Source organism: Mercenaria mercenaria, chromosome 15 (assembly GCF_021730395.1).
Source record: "Mercenaria mercenaria strain notata chromosome 15, MADL_Memer_1, whole genome shotgun sequence".
NCBI lineage: Eukaryota > Metazoa > Mollusca > Bivalvia > Venerida > Veneridae > Mercenaria > Mercenaria mercenaria.
In genome coordinates, this window is record NC_069375.1 from 50,724,774 (window position 1) to 50,740,414 (window position 15,641).

The window sequence follows — 15,641 nt, forward strand, 5'->3', positions numbered from 1 at the left end:
TGTGAAAGTAGGTCACTAAGTCAATGTAAAGGTCAAAGTTTGTTTCGGTACACAAAACTATGCATGTGGTCCAAATTTGAAGGCTGTAGCTTGAGAAATGTAAAAGTAGATCACTAGGTCACAAGGTCACAATCAAGGTCAAATTTTATTTCGGAATACAAAACTATGCATGTGGTCCAAATTTGAAGCCTGTACCTTAAAAATGTGAAAGTAGGTCACTAGGTCAATGTAAAGGTCAAAGTTCATTTTAGTACACAAAACTATGCAAATGGTCCAAATTTGAAGGCTGTAGCTTGAGAAATGTAAAAGTAGGTCACTAGGTCAAAATCAAGGTCAAATTTTATATCAGAATACAAAACTATGCAAGTTGTCCAAATTTGAAGCCTGTACCTTCAAAAATGTGAAAGTAGGTCACTAGGTCAATGTGAAGGTAAAAGTTCTTTTCGGTACACAAAACTATGCAAGTGGTCCAAATTTGAAGGCTGTAGCTTGAGAAATGTGAAAGTAGGTCACTAGGTCAAAATCAATGTCAAATTTCATTTTGAAACACGAAACTATGCATATGGTCCAAATTTGATGCCTGTACCTTCAAAAATGTGAAAGTAGGTCACTAGGTCAAAATCAAGGTCAAAGTTTTTTCCAGTGCACAAAACTACGCATGTGGTTCAAATTTGAAGGCTGTAGCTACAGAAATGTGAAAGTAGGTCACTAGGTCAAAATCAAGGTCAACTCATGTCAAGGTTCATCTTGCCACTCAAAAATATACATGTGGTCCAAATTTGAATGCTGTAGTTACTGACAAGAACATTTTAAAAGCTTTTTCCTATATAAGTCTATATGAACCATGTGACCCCCGGGGCGGGGCCATATTTAACCCTAGGGGGATAATTTGAACAAACTTGGTAGAGAACCACTAGATGATGCTACATTACAAGTATCAAAGCCCTAGGCTTTGTGGTTTGGACAAGAAGATTTTCGAAGTTTTTCCCTATATAAGTCTATGTAAACCATATGACCCCCAGGGCGGGGCCATATTTGACCCTAGGGGTATAATTTGAACAATCTTAGTTGAAGACCACTAGATGATGTCACAAACAAAATATCAAAGCCCTAGGCCCTGTGGTTTTGGGTAAGAGGTTATTCAAAAATTTTCCCTATATATGTCTATATAAACCATGTGACCCCCAGGGCGGGGCCATATTTGACCCCAGAGAAATAATTTGAATCATCTTGGTAGAGGACCACTAGATGATGCTTCATACTAAATATCAAAGCCCTAGGCTCTGTGGTTTTGGACAAGAAGGTTTTCAAAGTTTTTCCCTATATAAATCTATGTAAATTATAGAAATAAACAAAGGGCCATAACTCACTCATAAATGTTTGAACCAGTCTGATTTTCTGGGGGACACAACTAGGGTACCAATACATCATTCTGACAAAGTTTGGCCAAAATCCCCCCAGTAGTTTCTGAGGAGATGCGATAACGAGAAATTGTTAACAGACAGACGGACGGACAGAATGACGGACGGACGGACCACGAACGCAGAGTGATTTTAATAGCCCACCATCTGATGATGGTGGGCTAACAAATATAAATCATCACGTTTATCATTTGATCGGGTTTCAAGTTTTTGTATTGCAAATAAAACAAGAGCTGTCGGAGGACAGCAACGCTCGACTATTCAACAGCCTTGTCGATTGAATGAATACGAAAGTCGAAAAAGGGGCATAATTTAAAAAAAGCAAAATAGGGTTATGGAACCTGCATAGTGCTTATCAGCTCATGACAGTGGACAAGTGTGTGAAGTTTCAATCCATTCCCATTAGAGGGTACTGAGATACCAGCTTACATATAAGAATTTAACCCAAAACTCCTAAGTTTAAAAAGGTGCATAATTTTGTAAAATGCAAAGTTGAGTTATTGACCCTTTGCACTGCATGTCATATCATGACAGTGAACAAGTGTGTGAAGTTTCAATCCTTTCCCATTAGTGGATACTGAGATACCAGCTTACATACAAAACCTTAACAAAAAAATTCTAAGTCGAAAAAGGGGCATAATTTTGTAAAAAAGCAAAATAGAGTTATGGAACCTGCTTTGTGCATGTCAGATCATGACAGTGAACAAGTGTGTGAAGTTTCAATCCATTCCAATTAGTGAGTACTGAGATACCAGCTTACATACAAAACCTTAACAAAAAAATTCTAAGTCGAAAAAGGGGCATAATTTTGTAAAAAAGCAAAATAGAGTTATGGACCTGTGCAATGTAAGTCAGTTTATCACAGTGAATAAGTGTGTGAAGTTTCAATCCATTCCCACAAGTGGTTACTGAGATACCAGCTTACATACAAAACCTTAACCAAAAATTTCTATGTCAAAAAAGGGGCATAATTTTGTAAAAAAGCAAAATAGAGTTATGGGACCTGTGCAATGTAAGTCAGTTTATCACAGTGAATAAGTGTGTGAAGTTTCAATCCATTCCCACTTGTGGTTGCTGAGATACCAGCTTACATACAAAACTTAACCAAATCGGGACGCGGACGCGAACGCCGACGCATGGGCGAGTGCAATAGCTCTACTATTCTATGAATAGTCGAGCTAAAAAAATAATACAGATTTACATAAAAATGTGTTTTTGCACACGATTGATAAAATATAAATGGTTTAGAATCATGAAAAAAAAAGTTTGGTACATGCCTGTTGTTGAATGCGCGTCTGCATCTAAAATTACAAGCTGCTGAACTTGTGCATGTGTTATTTTCTACCAAGAAACGTGTAATTTGAGTTGGGTAATAATGCATAGGCAGCAGATCTAGCAATTAATTTATAATATTTAAAGTAGTAGTAGTTTACTACAGGTCCGTAAATATTAACAGCAGAGCGGGGCCGAAAAAATCAAATAACAGCCGCAGCATAGTGCGGTTGGCACGTGGCGCTACATCAAATTTCTATTTTTAGTATTTAGTTTTACTTTGACGACCATGTGGTAAACAATCTACGGGTAAATGTCTGAATGAAATAGTCGGTTTTGTTCCGATGCACACCTGTTTATCGTTGATGAAGCGTCCATAAACTACACAAAAGCTGCAGGTACATATTGCGGCATGCACAAAACTACGGACCAGATCGGACGGCTATGGTGTCTTTTTGGCGACATTGAGTACAATTTACATTATCGTGGGCATAACTTGTACATTGGGACTTAATTTCGTGGTTGAGCTGAACCACGAAATCCTTGAAAATTAAACCCCCATGAATAATAATGATTTCACAGTAAATATGATTAGGATTGGTGAAGAAATGAAGATGCTAGAGTGTTAACAAAGTGAAATACAGCAAATTTTGTCAATCAAGGGCTCATAACTATGGACATACTGATCCGATCTAGCCCATAATCAAACTCATTCGAGGTCTTGACATCATACATATTCCATGTAAATATGATTAGGATTGATGAAGAAATGAAGATGCTAGAGTGTAAACAAGGTGGAATATAGCATATTTGGTAAATCAAGCGCATATAACTCTGGTCCTAACAGCCAGATTTTGCTCATAATGGAACTCATCCAAGATCTTGGGGTCATACACAATCTATATAAATATGATTAGGATTACTGAAGAAATGAAGATGCTAGAGTGTAAACAAAGTGAAATATAGCAAATTTTGTCAATCAAGGGCACATAACTCTGGACATACTGATCCGATCTAGCCCATAATCTAACTCATCGAGGTCTTGTACCCAAAAACATTGTGACCAAGTTTGATTAAGATTGCTTCAAAATTGTGGATGCTAGAGTGTAAACAAACTAAATGTGAACGGACGGACGGATAGACGGACATTCATCGATCCTATTCTATTAAGATTTTCAACACATTTTTCCCCCAAGGAAAATAACCTTTTTACCATCTTTCTTTGAGGGAGACATATTATGAAAATCTGTCTATCTGCCTATATATCCTCTGTCCAACCTTTTTTAAGGACTTTGACATTTTTGTGTGTACTACCTGTATCAATAAGATGTGTATCAATTACTTAATGCGCTGAACTTGATTTACTACAAGCATTGGCTGAAACAAAGTACAGGCAAATAATATCATTAAACAAGAGCTGTCTGATGTCAGCGCGCTCGACTTTTCAAAGGCCTGTCAATAAAATGGATTTTATAATAGTACTGTTACAACTGTGTCACAGCAACTGATGACAGCGCGCTCGACTATTCAAAGGCCTGTCAATAAAATGGATTTTATAATAGTACTGTTACAACTGTGTCACAGTAAGGGTCAAAATTATAAAACCTGCATTAATTTACAGGAACTTACAATTGCAGAAATTTGTATACAGTATTTACACATTAAGTACAAAAGGGGCATAGTTCTGTTAAATACAAGTCCAAGATATGCGACCTTATACACTGACATTTAACATAGCTTTGTAGTCTCAATCCAATAGTCCTAGTACTTGGAAAGATTTTAAGTTGCATGCAAGCAAAAGCTCAATATGAACTAAGTAGACAAAGGGGTATAATTTTGTTAAAGTACAATTCAGAGTTATTGGACTTGGTCCACCGACTGTATGCAATGACCCCAGGACATGTGTGAAGTTTCAATACAATAGCCCCCCAAGTACTTACAAAGGCAGAAAATTGTACTCTGTATTAACACATGAATTTTCTGAGTACAAAAAGGCACTTAATTTCGTTAAAATACAAATTAGACTTCTAGGGCTTGGACCTGCAACTATATTTACTGACCCTAAAGACATGTGTGAAGTTTGAATTCAGTGTATCAATGCATTGCAGAGATAGTTATCATTATGAATAATTTTAATCAATTTCTAAGTTAAAAAGGGGAATAACTCTAAAATGAGTAATGTCCCTTGTCATACATGTGCACAATGTCACTATTTACAAGTATTTCAAGTCTTAGTTGAATATCTTTGATAGTGTTCAAGATATTTGACTTTATCCAAAAACTTTAAACAACGCCGATGCCAGGGTGAGTAGTATAGCTCTCCATATTCTTCGAATAGTTGAGCTAAACATGAATATGCTGCTTTCCCATGGATTCGGACCTCTAGCAGTTATATTAATGCATGCACATTCCAAAGAATTTATTCACTGGACAAAATTCACTTACTGATTACAAAATAACACTTATTTACAAGCATGACCAGACAAAACATTAACAAGAGCTGTCCGCTAATGCTCGACTATTCGAATTGTTATCCCAGAAGCAGGAATATTTCTCTAAATGTAAAGATATCTATAGAGTTTCAATTCAGTATCTGCATTAGTTTTGGAGATGCATGCAAAAATTTAACCAGAAGTTCAAATGGGGACATAATTTTGCAAAATACATGTCAGAGTTATGGAACTTGATGCTTTCACCTAGTTTTATAAACATGAAGAATGGTGTGAAGTTTCAATTCAATTCAATATTTTAACTTGTAGCAAAACATTAGCCAGGATTTTGTAAGTCCAAAAGCGGGCATAATTTTGCCAAAATGCATGTCAAAGTTATGGGACTTGATGCTATCAATCACCTAGTTTTATAACCCAGAAGACACGTGAAGTTTCAACTCAATATTTTCATTAGTTTTGGAGACAGTAACATGCACGCAACACTTAAACCAGGATTTTCTAAGTCCAAAAGGGGGCATGTGGCCAAAATAAATGTCAGAGTTATGGGCACTGACCAAGTGAGGTTCGTAATTGACCTGGAAATGCCTTGAATTGATAGCTACATGTACTTGCATGCAAAACTTTAACTAAGGTGTGATGCTGATGCTGATGCAGACGCATGGGTGAGTAGAAAAAGAAAAGATAAGTTTCAAAGCTACATGCTTTTAAATAACAGCTATAATTATGTACTTGCATGCAAAACTTTAACCAGGATTTTCCGAAAGTCCAAAAGGGGGCATAAGAAATGCATGTCAGAGGTATGAGCCTTGATGCTATCACCTGGTTTCATAACCCAGAAGACACGTGTTAAGTTTCAATTCAATACCTGCATTAATTTTGGAGATAGAAACTTGAACACAAAATAACCAGGTTTGGGGGCATAATTTGGCCAGTGAGGTCCGTAACTGACCTAGAAATGCCTTGAAATGATAGCTACATGTACTTGCATGCAAAACTTTAACCAAGGTGTGATGCTGATGCCGACGCAGACGCCAGGGTGAGAAGAATAGCTCGGACTGTTCTTTGAATAGTCGAGCTAAAAAAATATCCAAAAATCATATATTTTGCAAAACTTAATCTGCAACAGTTATTGACCTTTACTTGTTATCAGGTACATTTTTACGGATACAGACTTTTTGATTGGTTGGTCTGTATTTAATAAATTTTCAGTCAACCCTTTAGAAACTACATTCCACAACAAAAAATCACGTATACCCATCTGATATTTCTTTGACTTCTTGTAACAACTTTAACCTTATGTAGACAAAACTATGTCAGAATGCTTGACCATCTAGCATTAAGAAATGAGGAAATCAGCAGAAATAATGGATGGTGCTTTTGTCAGATGATCATTATACAATGTACATATAGCTTGTTTTAGAAGTACTTGTAACAGAGGGAAATAAAGTTCTTGTTCTCTGCACTTCATTTAACTGTGGTTTATATTGACTGCAAGTTTTAATTGAATCACTTCACTATGCCAGACAAGCCTACACTATGCTTATTAAGATAGGGAGAAACAGGGAGACAATAATATGAGGAAGGATTAAGGTTCTTGAATTTTCTCCACTTCCTCTGATTTCTATCTACCATTGTGTAAACTTTCTTTAAATCCCCTTCAACAGTTGCAAAGTAATTGTGAAAATTTGAAAAAAAAAGTATAAAAAGGAGACAATTAAAAATAATAAAAGACTAATGTTTGGTTCTTCTATACTGCACTTCCTCATATGGATATCTCTAAATGTTAAGGTTGCCAGTTAAACAAAGAAGGTCAAGCTATGTATATTCTGTGATAAACAAGGGTTGACATGTGGACAAGTAACAGAGCATTACGATGTCAAATTGTCCCAAATCAATAGGGGACACAGTTGCATGTCCAATCACTCTATGAAGTTTCAACATTCTGGGTCAAGTGGTTCTCAAGTTATTGATGGGAAAGACTTTTCCATGTTCAGGCCCCTGTGACCTTGACCTTTGCTCAAAGGACTCTAAAAACCATACAGGTCATCTACTCTGTAAGTTATCATCCTATGAAGTTTAAATCGTGGCCTCAACGCGAAACTAGTCTATCTGCTTCTATTTCTATATACACATAGACTAGTTTCGCGTTGAGGCGACGAAATGTTCTAGGTCAAATGGTTCTCAAGTCATTGATCAGAAACTGTTTTCCATGTTCTGGTCCCTGCGACCTTGACCTATTGATCAAGTGAAACTCAATCTATTCTATATGTCCAATCATCCTATGAAGTTTCAACATTCTAGGTCAAGTGGTTCTCAAGATTCTGGGTCAAATATTTGTCTCAAATCTCAAGTTATTGATCAGAAATGGTTTTCCAATTTCTGGCCCATGTGACCTTGAACTTTAATCAAGTGACTCAAAAATCAATATGAGTCATCTAATATACATTTTTAATCATCCTATGAAGTTTCAACATTCTGGATCAAGTGGTTCTAAAGTTATAGATCAGAAACAGTTTTCCATGTTCAGACCCCTGTGACCTTGACCTTTGATCGAGTAACCCCAAAAATAATAGGGGTCATCTACTATGTAAGCCCTATCAGGCTATCACCCGATGAAGTTTGAATGTTCTAGGTCAAATGGTTCTCCAGTTATTGATGGAACATGAAATGTGACTGGCAGATGGCCCCTGTGACCTTGACCTTTGATGGAGTGACCCCATAAACAATAGGGGTCATCTACCATGTAAGTCCTATCATCCTAATTAGTTTGAAGGTTCTAGGTCAAATGGTTCTCAAGTTATAAACTGGAAATGGATTTCCATGTTCTGGTCCCTGTGACCTTGACCTTTAAAGAGTTACCCTAAAAATTAATAGGGGTCATCCACTCTGTAAGTCATATCACCCTATGAAGTTTGAAGGTTCTGGGTCAAGTGGTTCTCAAGTTATTGATCGGAAATGGTTTTCCATTTTCAGGCCCCTGTGACCTTGACCTTTAACAGTGACCCCAAAATCAATAGGGGTCATCTATTCTGCATGTCCAATCATCATATGAAATTTCAACATTCCTGGTCAAGTGGTTTTCAAGTTATTGATTTGAAATGGTTTTCCATGTTCCCCTGTGACCTTGACCTTTGATAGTAACCCCAAAATCAACAAGGGTCATCTACTCCATAAGCCCTACCATGAAGGTTCTATGTCAAATGGTTCTCCAGTAACTGATTGGAAATGAAGTGTGACGGATGGACCTGGGTAAAAACAGTATGTGTGGTGGGTGGGGGAGACATAATTATACATTAAACAAGAGGGCCATGAAGGCCCTGTATCGCTCACCTGACCTATTGACCTAAAGATCATCAAGATTAACTTTCTGACCCAAGTTTCATTAAGATATGGTCATAAATGTGGCCTCTAAAGTGTTAAATAGCTTTTCCTTTGATTTGACCCTGTGACCTGCTTTTTGATCCCACATAACCCAGATAAGCATTTGACCTAAAGATCATCAAGATTAACATTCTGACTAAGTTTCATGAAGATACAGTCATAAATGTGGCCTCTAGAGTGTTAACAAGCTTTTCCTTTGATTTGACCTAGTGACCCAGTTTTTGACCCCACCTGACCCAGATCTGAACTTGACCTATAGATCATCAAGCTTCACATTCTGACCAAGTTTCATTAAGATATGGTCATAAATGTGGCCTCTACAGTGTAAACTAGCTTTTCCTTTGATTTGACCTGGTGGCCTAGTTTTTGATCCTACATGACCCATATTCAAATTGGACCTTGAGATCATGAAGATTAATATTCTGACCAAGTTTCATGAAGATATAGTCATAAATGTGGCCTCTACAGTGTTAACAAGCTTTTCCTTTGATTTGACCTGGTGATCTAGTTTGTGACCCCAGATGACCCAATATTGAACTCGTCTAAGATTTTATTGAGGGTAACATTCTGACCAAGTTTCATTAAGATTGGGCCAAAATTGTGACCTCTAGAGTGTTAACAAGCTTTTCCTTTGATTTGACCTGGTGACCTAGTTTTTGATCCCAGATGACCCAATATCAAACTCGCCCAAGATTTTATTGAGGGTAACATTCTGACCAAGTTTCATTAAGATTGGGCCAAAATTGTGACCTCTAGAGTGTTAACAGTCAAATTGTTGACAGACACAGGGTGATCACAAAAGCTCTGACCAAGTTTCATTAAGATTGGGCCAAAATTGTGACCTCTAGAGTGTTAACAGTCAAATTGTTGACGGACGACGGACACAGGGTGATCACAAAAGCTCACCTTGAGCACTTTGTGCTGAGGTGAGCTAAAAATGTCAGAGACAATTTTATGCTTTAATGTCAACATAAATTCATTATCAGAGATGCAATCATTACAAATACATTGCATATGTACCAGAAAACGTTCCCAAGGGATTTTATTGGGGATTTCCTAACAGAAATATGCAGAATAAATTTGGACGTGACGGGACAGCGGCAGTCAAAAGTTATCACACTGTCCAAAAACGTCCTATTACATTTGTATAATTATGTATAATTTGGACTAATTTAGCATGTACTAAATCATTTCTGTATTTTTCAGTCAAGTTAACTTCCAAATTAAAGTTATCTTTGTTAAAATACCACAAAAGTTAAACAGGTCCCAAAAAAGTCACAAATTAGCTATATATAGCTAGAAGTAGCTATAAAGCCAATAAAAATAATGCAAAATATGTCAAAATAAAATGCAAAATGGTCATAATCGCGCCCAAATGGTTTATAAGATGAAAGAAAATAACACAAAACCAAGATCTTAGCGGTTACATTTTCAATAAATGCAGCAGTTTCAACTGACAATCATCGTAGCATAAGACAAATTTCAAAATATCTTTTCGCAGAAATTCACAACATGTACTGAAACTGAAGCTGCATAGTCTCCATTCTTTGTGATTGTCTCTTGTTTCATAAACCATTTGAATGGCTGGGATACTAACTATTTTATATTTGATATTGACATATTTTGAACAATTGTTATTGGTTTAATAGCTATTTCTAGCTATATATCCCAGACTCACCAGTTTCGACGCACATAACAAGCAACATGGCCGCGCTTTTTCATTCAGTAACATACGTGACTCTATTAGATGTTGCATATATGCACTAACCTTTTATGCATTGAATCATACCGATAACATCTTATTCTAAACAACTGTCTGCCAGAAATCAAAAGGTAAACAACAACTAGTGTGGTCGGCCATACTTTTTTCTAACACACCTATTTCGACGCGTCTCACATGATACTTGTTACGAGGCTTTTGATTGGCTTAAATATTTGTGCAATCACTGTAAGTAATATGCTACACCGTAACTGTCATGGATGCTGCAATGAAACTTGACACAAAAGCAGATGCAAGAAGGTTATCAATATTAAGGCCAAATGATATAAATAAATCTGAAAACATTTAAACATTCATGAACATAAGGGGCTAAGAACATAAATAATCACTCTGCTTTTTTAACACACACTGCCTGTTTTTTTTTCTCTTTCATTTTTCTGGACTGCAGTGTTTACAGAGGAATTTGGCACATTTTGTTTTATACAAAACTTTAGATGAACCCAGTGTTCGCAGCCTACTTGACGAGAGAAAAAATTTGAAGTGTATAGTAATGATCGCATTGATATATAATGCGTACACCTTCCAAAACAGTGCATAAAATAGTGCGACTACATATGTCACATGGCAGTGATGTGACCTTGATAGCACCAAAGTCGGCTGCAGACGTACAACAAAATTTCCAGTAACTTTTTTAATCTAAGCTTCCACAGGGACGTTTTTAAAATGAATGAAAAATTGCATTAGTAGAAACATTAACAAGAGGACCATGATGGTCCTGAATCGCTCACCTCTTCCCACATGACCCAGTTTTGAGTATGACGTCGTTTTTTCTATTATTTGACATAGTGACCTAGTTTTTGAGCTTATGTGACCCAGTTTTGAACTTGACCTAGATATTATCAAGATAGAAATTCTGACCAATTTTCATGAAGATCCATTGAAAAATATGGTCTCTAGAGAGGTCACAAGGTTTTTCTATTATTTGACCTATTGACCTAGTTTTCGAAGGTACGTGACCCTGTTTTGAACTTTACCTAGATATCATCAAGGTGAACATTCTCACTAATTTTCATGAAGATCTCATGAAAAATATGGCCTCTAGAGAGGTCACAAGGTTTTTCTATTTTTATATCTACTGGCCTAGTTTTTGACTGCACGTGACCCAGTTTCGAAACTGACCTAGATATCATCAAGGTGAACATTCAGATCAATTTTCATGAAGATCCATTAAAAAATATGGCCTCTAGAGAGGTCAAAACATTTGTCTAATTTTAGACCTACTGACCTAGTTTTTGACCGCAGTTGACCCAGTTTCAAACTTGGCCTAGATATCATCAAGATGAACATTCAGACCAAATTTCATACAGAGCCCATGAAAAGTATGGCCTCTAGAGAGGTCACAAGGTTTTTTTATTATTTGACCTACTGACCTAGTTTTTTATTACACGTGACCCAGTTTCAAACTCGATCTAGATATCATTAAGGTGAACATTCTGACCAATTTTCATGAAGATCCATTCAAGGGTATGGCCTCTAGAGAGGTCACAAGGTTTTTCTATTTCAAGACCTACTGACCTAGTTTTTGATCGCAGTTGACCCAGTTTCAAATCTGACCTATATATCATCAAGATGAACATTCAGACCAATTTTCATACAGATCCCATGAAAAATACGGCCTTAAGAGAGGTCACAAGGTTTTTCTATTATTTGACCTACTGACCTAGTTTTTGATGGCATGTGACCCACTTTCGAACCTGACCTAGATATCATCAAGATGAACGTTCAGACCAACTTTCATACAGATCCCATGAAAAATATGGCCTCTAGAGAGGTCACAAGGTTTTTCTATTATTTGACCTACTGACCTAGTTTTTGAGGGCATGTGACCCACTTTCGAATTTGACCTAGATATCATAAAGGTGAACATTCTGACCAATTTTCATGAAGATCTCATGAAATATATGGCCTCTGACCAACTTTCATAAAGATCCCACAAAAAATGTGACCTCTAGAGTGGTCACAAGCAAAAGTTTACGGACGCACGGACGGACAACGGACGCTGCGTGATCACAAAAGCTCACCTTGTCACTATGTGACAGGTGAGATAAAAATCATGTATAGGGTAAATGTAAGTTGATAAATATCTTCAAATCCTGAACTTTCCAACTTTTTTATCAGTAAAATTTACCATGATGTTTTCTGTCGTTAACCGAGTAACTACGTCATCGGAAAGCCCAAGTTAATCGAGAACGGGGTCAAAAGAAAAATGGCGTCGAAATAGGTGTGCGTAAAATTACGTGGTGTGACGATATAGCAAGATTTAGCTTTATAGCTAAATTGTGACTTTTCTGGGACCTGTTAAACACATTGGTTGATGAGTGAACTTCAAGGCTAGGTAATGTACAAATCTAAGAAAAAATGAAACTTCATATCGTAACCTGATTAAGTTACTTTCAAAAGCTGCTTGATTTCTGTTCAGTTTAATCAGCAAGGGAGAAAATTTTTACAGATAGGCAAAGTAACTGTATCAACAAAGTATTTGAAATCTCATACTGATATATATAGGTGGTTTTTTTTTCTGTTTTTTTTGTTTTTTTACAGCAAAGTTTTGTTTCCGACACTGAATTCGTCACATTCGGAACATGCTAAAGTTCATTTAATAAAAAAATGTTATATTTAGAGTACAAATATAAAAGAAAACAGTATAAAAAGTCACTCTCTTTGCTGTTAACTGTCAAATACCGACGCCGTGTGTAACACGTGCTTCTATTTATTTATTTATGCAAATTAGCTGTCTCGGTTATTGAAGTACGCACTGTCGAGATAAGCGGAAGCTGACTGGTTAGTTTTTGTTTTTCGCCTCGGTTTGGTCAATGATTCTATTAATGGAGAAAAAGGTTATTTTGATTTTGTATATATATTATATAAAATAAACGACGTAAGTTAGATTAATTGAAAGGTCAATTAAATCAATGTTAGTGTGATAGTAAAGAATAAAGGACATTACATCATAACTTTGTTTTAATATATCATAACAAGAGCTGTCGAAGGACAGCAACGCTCGACTATTCAACAGCCTTGTCGATTGAATGAATACGAAAGTCGAAAAAGGGGCATAATTTAAAAAAAAAAGAAATAGGGTTATGGAACCTGCATAGTGCTTATCAGCTCATGACAGTGGACAAGTGCGTGAAGTTTTAATCCATTCCCATTAGTGGATACTGAGATACCAGCTTATATACAAAATCTTAACCAAAAATTTCTATGTTGAAAAAGGGGCATAATTTTGTAAAACAGCAAAATAAAGTTATGGGACCTGCTTTGTGCATGTCAGATCATGACAGTGAACAAGTGTGTGAAGTTTCAATCCATTCCAATTAGTGAGTACTGAGATACCATCTTACATACAAAACCTTAACCAAAAAATTCTAAGTGGAAAAAGGGGCATAATTTTGTAAAAAAGCAAAATAGAGTTATGGAACCTGTGCAATGTAAGTCAGTTTATCACAGTGAATAAGTGTGTGAAGTTTCAATCCATTCCTACAAGTGGTTACTGAGATACCAGCTTACATACAAAACCTTAACCAAAAATTTCTAAGTCAAAAAAGGGACATAATTTTGTAAAAAAGCAAAATAGAGTTATGGAACCTGTGCAATTTAAGTCAGTTTATCACAGTGAATAAGTGTGTGAAGTTTCAATCCATTCCCACAAGTGGTTGCTGAGATACCAGCTTACATACAAAAACTTAACCAAATCGGGACGCGGATGCCGACGCGGACGCCGACGCGGACGCCGACGCATGGGAGAGTCCAATAGCTCTACTATTCTATGAATAGTCGAGCTAAAAATGTGTTTTTGGTTTAAGCGGCGTACATGTACACAACAAGTAAATTATCCAAGTCATAAGCGGCCAAACCAGGAAATAAAACGAAAGTTACATGTAAAAACACTACTACATGTTATTTGCACAATGTTTGTTTGATGTATTAACTGTATTTAAATAGTTCAATGTGCGAGATGTAATAACAATTTATTTCTAATAGTACAGTTAGCACATGCGATGAATTGACAATGGGGTTTAATACTCATTATCTTTTTCTCTCTTACACGTTTAGATCTACATGTATTACTTTTTATTAGTGCTACTATCTTGGTAAATGTCTTTTTACTATGTTAGAGTCTTTTTTCCTCGACTCGATACTTATTTAATTAACACAGCCTTCAATAGCTAAAGCAAACACAAATGGAAACTTTGCTTAATTGGTCATTTTTTTTTTGTTTTGTTTTTTCTTTGTATTTTTTTTTTTCTCAAGTGCAGCACTGGAAAACTCAGGTTCAGATTCAAAAGAAAATGATATTATACTTTTTAATACATTTTCCATGTAAAATACATGCTTAAAACATGACTGAATCTATAACATTTGTTTCAATGAATGTACAAGGGTTAGGGGATAGTAGGAAAAGACGGGATGTTTTTAATTACTTAAAAAGGAAAAAACATAATATATATTTTATACAAGATACACATTTTACAGATAAAGAAGTGATATATATTCGTGCACAGTGGGGTTACGAGTGTTATTTCAGTAACTTTAGCAGTCAGTCTAGAGGAGTTGCGATACTTATAAATAATAACTTTGAGTTTAAATTTAAGAGTATAGAAAAAGATCAAAATGGTAACTTGATCATTTTACATGCATTTTTAGCAAATAGTAACTTTACCATGATTTGCCTTTATGGCCCGAATACAGATGACCCAGGTTTTTATTCTTATATAAAAGACAAAATTGCACAACTTGAGAACCCATTTATAATTGTTGGTGACTGGAATTTGGTTTTAGACCCAAATATAGATTGCTTTAATTACTTGAATATTAATAACCCTAAAGCCCGTGAAGTTGTTCTCCAAATGATAGAAGAGTATAATTTAATTGACTGTTGGAGAGAACAAAATATTGAAGAAAAACAATATACATGGTTTAAGAGGAATCCTGTAAAAAAGGCTAGACTAGATTTTTTCCTTGTTTTTGGGAATTTGTTTACTGATATGAATCATGTAGAAATTACACCTGGTTATAGAACTGATCATTCAATGATTTTATTAAGTATTGAGTTTGGAAAATTTATAAAGGGTAAATCATATTGGAAATTTAATAAATCTTTACTCCGAGATGCTGAATAGGTAACACAAATTTAAAAACTGGATACAAGAAATTAAAGTAAGGTATACACAAGAAACACAGGATTCTAATGAACCATTAGAAGAAATAAGCAATGAAATCATAAGATTGAATATTGATGATAAATTATTTTTTGAGACATTATTAATGGAGATAAGAGGCAAAACTATTTCTTATTCTGCATATTAAAGGAACAGGACAGTAAAAGACAAGACA

At 35.8% G+C, this 15,641-nt stretch overlaps 1 protein-coding gene across 6 annotated transcripts in view; it reads right to left on the minus strand.

The window, feature by feature from the left end:
- LOC123554306 (kynurenine--oxoglutarate transaminase 3-like) overlaps window positions 1–15,641 on the minus strand; it is a 171,526-nt gene that overhangs the window by 150,181 nt on the left and 5,704 nt on the right. The window lies entirely within an intron of this gene.